This window comes from Engraulis encrasicolus, chromosome 16, assembly GCF_034702125.1.
Source record: "Engraulis encrasicolus isolate BLACKSEA-1 chromosome 16, IST_EnEncr_1.0, whole genome shotgun sequence".
Classification (NCBI taxonomy): domain Eukaryota; kingdom Metazoa; phylum Chordata; class Actinopteri; order Clupeiformes; family Engraulidae; genus Engraulis; species Engraulis encrasicolus.
Window position 1 is genome coordinate 53,976,933 of NC_085872.1, and position 7,744 is coordinate 53,984,676.

General features: G+C 42.7%; 1 long non-coding RNA gene across 1 annotated transcript; it reads right to left on the bottom strand.

Annotated features, from left to right (window-relative positions):
- Positions 1-2,829: 2,829 nt before the first annotated feature.
- On the bottom strand, positions 2,830-7,427 carry LOC134466662 (uncharacterized). Its single transcript, XR_010038369.1, has 3 exons — positions 7,388-7,427; positions 3,236-3,292; positions 2,830-2,913 (listed from the first exon to the last, which is right to left on the bottom strand). It is a non-coding gene; the product is annotated as an uncharacterized LOC134466662 (long non-coding RNA).
- Positions 7,428-7,744: the final 317 nt, after the last annotated feature.

Genomic DNA, 7,744 nt, shown 5'->3' on the forward strand with positions numbered 1-7,744 from the left:
CAACACTATAAACCCAATTGTGATTTATTATTTCATAACCTGATTAAGGGAAAGAATGTGGTTTAAAAAAATACTGTTTAAGTGGGTGGTAAACATAGTCCAAGTGGACCCCGTTTCTTGACAGTGTCGTTGTTCACTGGTTAGCAACTTAAGTGCGAAATTGTACAGTTCTACATTTAGAAAACAGTCACACAATTTATATCGCTAGTTCACACCTCTGGTCTTCTTACAAAAGTGGAGAAGACACGCTCACACTATCACCTTAATAGGCTATTTTAACAGTTCTTAACTGGCTGCTGAATCCCACAAATAACACATAAATTAATGAATGAAGGAATGACGCGAAGGAGAGCACTCTTCAGATTTCTTCTTTGTTTATTCTCCCATTAGTTTCGGGCAGAGCCCTTCTTCAGCGTGTAATGGCATTTACACTCTGCCCAAAACGTTTGTGGGCAAATAAACAAAGAAGAAATCTGATGAGTGCTGTCCTTCGCTTCCTTCATTCCCTCTAACAAAAGTCCAGCAAGCAAAAATTACAAGTAGCATACAATGTCGCTTTAAGAATCTTACCTAAGGTTCCCAGAGGAGGCAGTGCGAAGCACAAGGTAAACATCTAGGACAGAGCAGTGGATACAATGTCTGTAAACATATAGCCTATATATTAACTCTATATATTAATTCTTCATTATTATTTTTTTATTACTATTTTTATCATTTTTTATATTATTTGGACACTTTTGGTAATTGTCCTAGTCCATCTTGATGTGTATAATATCGGTCTTATGTGGATACAACAAGAAGAACTGAGAAGGTCCTGTGCACAGCCAGTTTCCAGGTGAACAACACATTTCAGTGAACAACACATTTTGCTTGGGCTTCGTCATGTTCACTTTGACATTCACATACCTCCCACAGGTGAAATAGGTGATTACTGGGTCACAAGATACAGAGACAGATACAATTTCAAATACACATTTACATTTGATAAACCTCTTGTTATTGGGAGACATTTGTCACCTATTTCATCTGTGGTAGGTATGCAAATGTCAAAGTGAACCTGGCAAAGCGCAAGCGAAACGCGGTGAACGGTGAAAAGTCCACTAGTGTGCGATAATTCTTGTTTTCTTTGATATTTTGCTGCTTCGTCTAAGTCAGAGGTGGGTAATCTCTAGAGATGCACCGGATCCTGATTTTTAGGATCCTGCCGGATACCAAATCCATTGCTTAAGATCCTGCCGGATCTGGAACCGGATACCAGATCCTACGAAAGAGTTGAAACACATAGCCTACTCGCACACGTGGGCCCTTTTTATTACGTTGGCTCAAACTATTTTTTAGACTCATTGGCTTACTGCCACACTGCCTGCAACTGCCGCTTCCAAAGGGCTTTCACTCCATGCAACGATTGGGGTTGTGAAAGACTGACTGAAAAGCCTAGGCTACGTAAAAACTAGAGATGCACCAGATCCTGATTTTTAGGTAACTGCCAGATACCAGATCCACTGCTCAAGATTCTGCCGGACCCGGATTCTGTGAAAAATCCAGTATTATCCAACCGGGTCCGGAACCGGATCTTGGATCCTGTACATCTCTAGTAATCTCTGGCCCGGGGGCCACCTGTGGCCCGCACGCTGAGCCATTTCATAAAAAAGACACATTTTAAATAAAAAATCCAAAAAGTCCAAATACTGTACATATACTTCCTCTGCATTCTTTAAATGGCTACCTAAAAAGGTGTCTTGTGAACATAAGATTAACCAATAGGCTACATCTAAATACATTTCATTACAATGTGGAGAAATGGCATAGCTTACACTTACACTATTTCTTATTATCTGGCACTTCCCTCAATATTCTGAGCACAATGTGGCACTTTGGTCAAAATAATTGCCCACCCCTGGTCTAAGCAGTGTTGCCAGATTGGACCCACCCAGTTGGGCTGTGTAGGATGAGCATCTTGATTTTAGTCATGTTACCATAAACACAATATTACAATATTTGTCTCATCTTCTGCAAAGAAGATCTACGGTAAATGTACCCAAATATTTCTTCCAATGTGAGGTAATTCAAGATGATTATCTTCAATATTGTATCAATTCTATTGGAAACAAGGCTCTTTCACTTGTTATTTCATCCATGACTATGTTTACATGATGATATTACATCCAAGCTGGGTTTGTTCCGTTGGCTCCTGCGTTACTGTGTAAAATAAGCATGGCCGGAACAACTAGAATTGTTAAAAGAGGAATTTACCACCATCTTTACTCAGAATAAAGTTTAATTCTGAATGAACTTAATTCTGAATTGGGAAGTGTCTGCATGATGCCTTTAAAGTGGAATTAAGTTTTATTCGGAATTAAAGGACAAGCACACTCTCCTGGAGTGCATTTCTCGAAACCTAAACCTAAACCTAACCCTAACCTTAACCCTACTTAACCCTAAACCTAACCCTAACCCTAACCTTAACCCTAACCTTAACCCTAACCTTGACCCTAAACCTAACCCTAAATTGCTTGTTTGAAATGTTTGATTACCATGTGACGGTAGGCTTCAAACTAGTGGGTCGCTAGGCAACAGTCGGGCAATTCAAGTGAATAGGCAGCGTGAAAATGAATCTATTATTTTCGTGAAGACTTTACGAAAGGCGGGCAATAACGTGAATGCACCACAAAAATGACTCTATTTTTTTCGTGAAGACTTTGCAATGCAACCGAGCTAGGTAGTAACAACAGTTTTCTTCTTGTTGACTTCAGCGTACAGGGTTTCAGGAGTCGTGCGCTCCGTAGACGGTTGCAGTCCGCTTGGGGATTCCAGAGGAGACTCTTCAGGAGGTGTGGGGTGCGGGCTGATGCGATTCAATTGGACAGTGTCGTACAGAGTTGTGGGCGGGGCTAGTGTAGGGGCTGGGGTGCTCTGTGAGAGAGGACACAAACACAAAGAGAAATAAGGTCTTGTCAACACACACACACACACACTCACGCTCTCTCACACACACACACACACACACACACACACACACACAAAATACACAAAAATCACACATAAAAAAATAAGCAATAAAACACCTCCACCACACAAACATGCACACACACACACATAAACATAAACACACTCACACACTCACACACTCACACACTCACACACACACACACACACACACACACACACACACACACACACACACACACATACACACACACACAAATCTAACAGATGATTTAAAAAAATACTAAACCTTCAAAACGTTGGGTTCATCATAATGATTGTCCACTGTCTCCTCCCTCACTGGTTGCTGTGGAAACCAAATAGTTAAAACATCATCATATCATATTAACATGACATTGTTGTTTCCATACAAAGTGTGAATAAGTAATTGTAAGTCAAGCCAGTGTAGGCTATCTGTTATTTGAATACTTATTAGATGGGCATGTAACACCTCTGATTGCCCCCAGCTCTTTCCATGTGATAATTGCATACCTGTCAACTTTGAGTTCGGGAAAATTCCCATATTTTAAGCCAAAATTCTGGAAATTTTCTATAGGCCAAGTCCTGATAGTCAACAGAGACGGATCAAACGGTGCATTCTACTCTGCTTTTCAGCGCACATTTTAAATGAGCATAAAGCATGAAAACAATGAATTATCAGTTTTTTCATGTTATTGTGTCGCTACAGTTGTTTTGGGTCTTGTGCAAAAACTTTGCGCTGGTGCAGGCTGTGATTAGGTTAATCGCATGATTCACTGTTCCGAGGCTGTTTACCGCGTTGTATGAACTGACGCTTTCCGAGGCGAGTTGGCGCGCCTCGCACACGCCTACGGAGCTCGAGGGTGACAGCTCGCATTTTCAAGGAACTTGGTGGCATAAAATCTACCAGCTTGCCGTGATAAGCAAGACCCTCTCTGTCTCTCTTCAGGAGGGGGTGTGGCCGCGCTGGCTTACTGACAGGGCCGTGGGGATAATTACTGGACCGTCTGACGGTGTCTTTTGATAATGTGAAAAATCGGGATATTTCCGGGAAAAATGTCAAATTAGGGAGTTTCCCGGGATATTAGGGATGGTTGACAGGTATGGATAATTGTCATTTGGAAACTAGACGTTTCAAGGTTTTTAAAGGTGTCACTTGTATGGTTGAATGACAAAAACTCACAGAGTAACAGATGTGTTTTTGGAGAAGATCTATATTGTCTGCCAGTGGGCACTTAGACTCCACAGGGTTTAGTTAAGGCGGGCATACACTGTGCGATATTTTCAATTGCGAATATTCAGCTCCTGCTCACACTGTATTTAAAAGTTCACATCTCACGGTTTACGTCATCACACTATACGAGCTGATGGTCAGCTGTGAGCAGAAAGCTCATACTATACGACACAACAGGCTTGGTTTCCAGAACTACGGAAAACAAAAACACAGAGGGGAAACACGCAACTGAGATTGAGGCGAGAATGCACTCAAGAGCGAATTGGAATCGTGCCCTACCCTAAAATCGTTTGCCTTTTTGTGCATGGACAGGGTCAAATCGGATTGCAGCACTGCTTCAAATGTGTGATTTACACATGAGACGTGACCAGGATTTAAAACAGTTTTGATTTTCTAGCGATCACAAGCTGGTCATGAGCTGAAATTGTTTGTCATTACCCCATGTAGGCTAGCCTACTATGTGAGACTCTTGATTGAGCAACAAATTGTCCTGATTCCCAAAAAGTCTTACGCCATATCGCGGCAAAACTGAGGTATAAAATCGTGCAGTGTATGCCTGGCAATATGAAACATTGAGGTGTAGGGAAGGAGAGGGTGGGAGGTGAAAAGACAGTTTTAGGAACCAAAATTCAAAGTCCCTTATCAATTAGGCCATGACTTCTCTATTGCTATAGCGAATATACCCATCGCTATATATAGGCCTATTGAGATATATGAGTTAGTTTCCCATATATTGGAATATATTTCCTATATTTATTGCAATATGAATGGTTGCATATTGCAATTATTTATATCCCCGAAAAATGGTGCGTCTGGGATATTATCGCCTTGTTCTACCCAGATTCGCCACGGATACTGATACTGTGTGACCTTTTTTTGGCATATAACTTTTGAATGGGAGATTTGAAGTCCTGTGTGACAACACTCCATAATAGGTAGAGGAGCTGATCAAATTCTGTTTGTGAATTTTTGAACGGGTGACTGGATTTTGCTTACACGCACATGAACCGATTACATTTTGAATGCCTCACATCTAGATGACAATTTTAGCCAGGGGCGGAGCTATTGGGCGGGTAAGCAGGGCATTTGCCCCTGGGCCCAGGGCTCTCCTCTATTGATGGTGGGGCCCCATTGTGACCTTGGTAGGCTGATCAGTGAGTTGCCGTGGGGGAATCTGTGTGCAATTATTAGCGTTGTGTGCAAAGGTTCGGGCTGGTTCAGGCTGGGGTGGTCCTAGGGGGCCCGGCAGGGGCGGCACCCGAGAGGGGGCTACACCACCATGAAACTGCCCCCCTTTTGAAGCCAAAACCCCAAAATAAAATCGCTATAAACTTATCAATTATCAGTTACTTTTTTGGGGGGTGGGGCGATAGTGAAAGGGTCGGGTGACTAGGGGGCGTGGCCCGGGGCGCAACTCATTGTAGGACCACCGGTTTCAGGGATATAAGTGCCAGTCAGAGGTGACTGCATAGCTGTGTTGTTTGGTTTCCTTCATTCAGGGTCAGAAGTTAGCTTACCTTCTTGGTCCTTTGTAGAAATGACCTGATCATAGCAGTTGTAAAAAAATAAACAATGAACAAAAATAAACCCATCAAAACCAAAAAGAATCTTCCCAAAATCATATTTACGGAAAAAAAAAAAAAAAAAAAAAAGGCTTCCCCTAAAGTAAGTCCAGTTGCTTACTTCTAAACTGTGTGAGCACTCTTCTCAAAAACACTTTACAAAAAATCATTTTGTGAGCACCCCAAAAACTGTGAGCACCTCCTGTTAAGGCTGTTTTTTTTACCATAAGCAAATGTCACTTAATGACATAGTCATAACATGATTGTGCAATTGACATAATGTTTATGCCACATGCATGTCTGTGTGACGACACTGTTAATGCTGCTTAACTGTAAATCCAGGTGATTACACTATAACATCTCCATAAATTCACTGACTGACTAGAATAATGATACTGCTATTAAAATATCTCTCAAGCGGCGCCCGCTCCCCAATAGTACAGTAGAGGGCCACATATCCCTCTTTACCTAGGGCCCCCAACGCCCAAATCTCTGACCTCAAGACCAGCTTCCTAATATGTAAGGGATAACGGCCGACGAGGTGACCTGTTATACGGAATTAATGGTGAGGCGGCGGCTTCAAACTTTGGCGACGCGCGCAGCGCGGAGACAAAGTTGCCTCCGCCAAGCCATTAATTTCTATAACCGGTCGACCTCGAAGGCCGTTATCCCGCTTATCTGCCGTTATGGTAGGGTACTTTTTTAATCCATTATTGTCTGTAAATTTGTAGGAACCATGTTCTATCAAGATAGAATGTTGCTGTGCGGGCGTCCAACTTGACGCGCCTAGAATCTTCGTTTGGTAGCCTGCCGAGTGCCGACGCTGTGATTATTTAATTTTCCTTTGGCCCTTTTCCACGGCGGGATGGAATGTCGCATCACACGTCTATGTCCCCCTGCTGATCATCACTTGCCTGAGAATCATAGACTTGCAATCGAGATTCGATAGAAGCAACGCCGCTGAAGGTGTTGCGTCACTAGGAGGGCGCAGCTAGATCATCACAGGCTACCTGTCAACTTTGTGTGTAAAAGACAGAGAGAGAGCGAAAGAGAGAGCGAGGGAAGATTCCCCACGATAGGGACATTTTTAATGTCTCTCCCCTTTCCCCTTTCACACGTTCCTTCCCCACAAGAGGAGAGTAGCCTAATTAAAAAGGGACGTTTTCGGATCAATAACAAAGGGAAGGCAGCGGGAATTTAGCCTGGGCGAATAGCCGACTGTTGACTCCGTCAATCAGTCTGGCAAAAGCCATGAGGAATCCGTCTCCGTGGACGGATGCACGTTGTAGGGCGACTGACTTGACAACCAACTGCGATAGAATTAACGACTGACTCTTGACTTGATAAACAAATGCGATAGAACTAACGACTGGATTTTGGCCATAGCAACCTGCAGTTTAGAATTAGGCCTAGTAATGACAGTTCGCCTAAATAAGTCGCACGTTTGACGCCTGACAGGTTATAGGGAATTAGCTGCAACCCCATCAGCCAATCAGAAAAGAGGATTGAATTGCGTAGGCAGATAAAATACAATCATTGTCACAGTTTGGTAGTCACAATAGCCGAGCTACCTCTCCAGAGCTCTACTACTTTCCACAAAGTACAAAACACATTAAATCATAATTACCCTCTCCTGATTGTTGTCTTGTCCAGTAGATCCATTTTCCTTTACACACAAACACAAGTACAGCACTGTATTAATAATTTACGGCATTACACACGCACGCACACACACACACACACACACACACACACACACACACACACACACACACACATACACACACACACACACACACACACACACACACACACACACACACACACACACACACACACACAGAGTTCACNCACCAACAGGAAATGAGCTAACATGATATGTGGATATGGAACGCAGGAAAAATAAAATGTAACAATTACTGTGATTATTTGGCCACACTGAAAACGTCACATACCTGTCTTTCCTTTCCTTGACCTGAAAAGG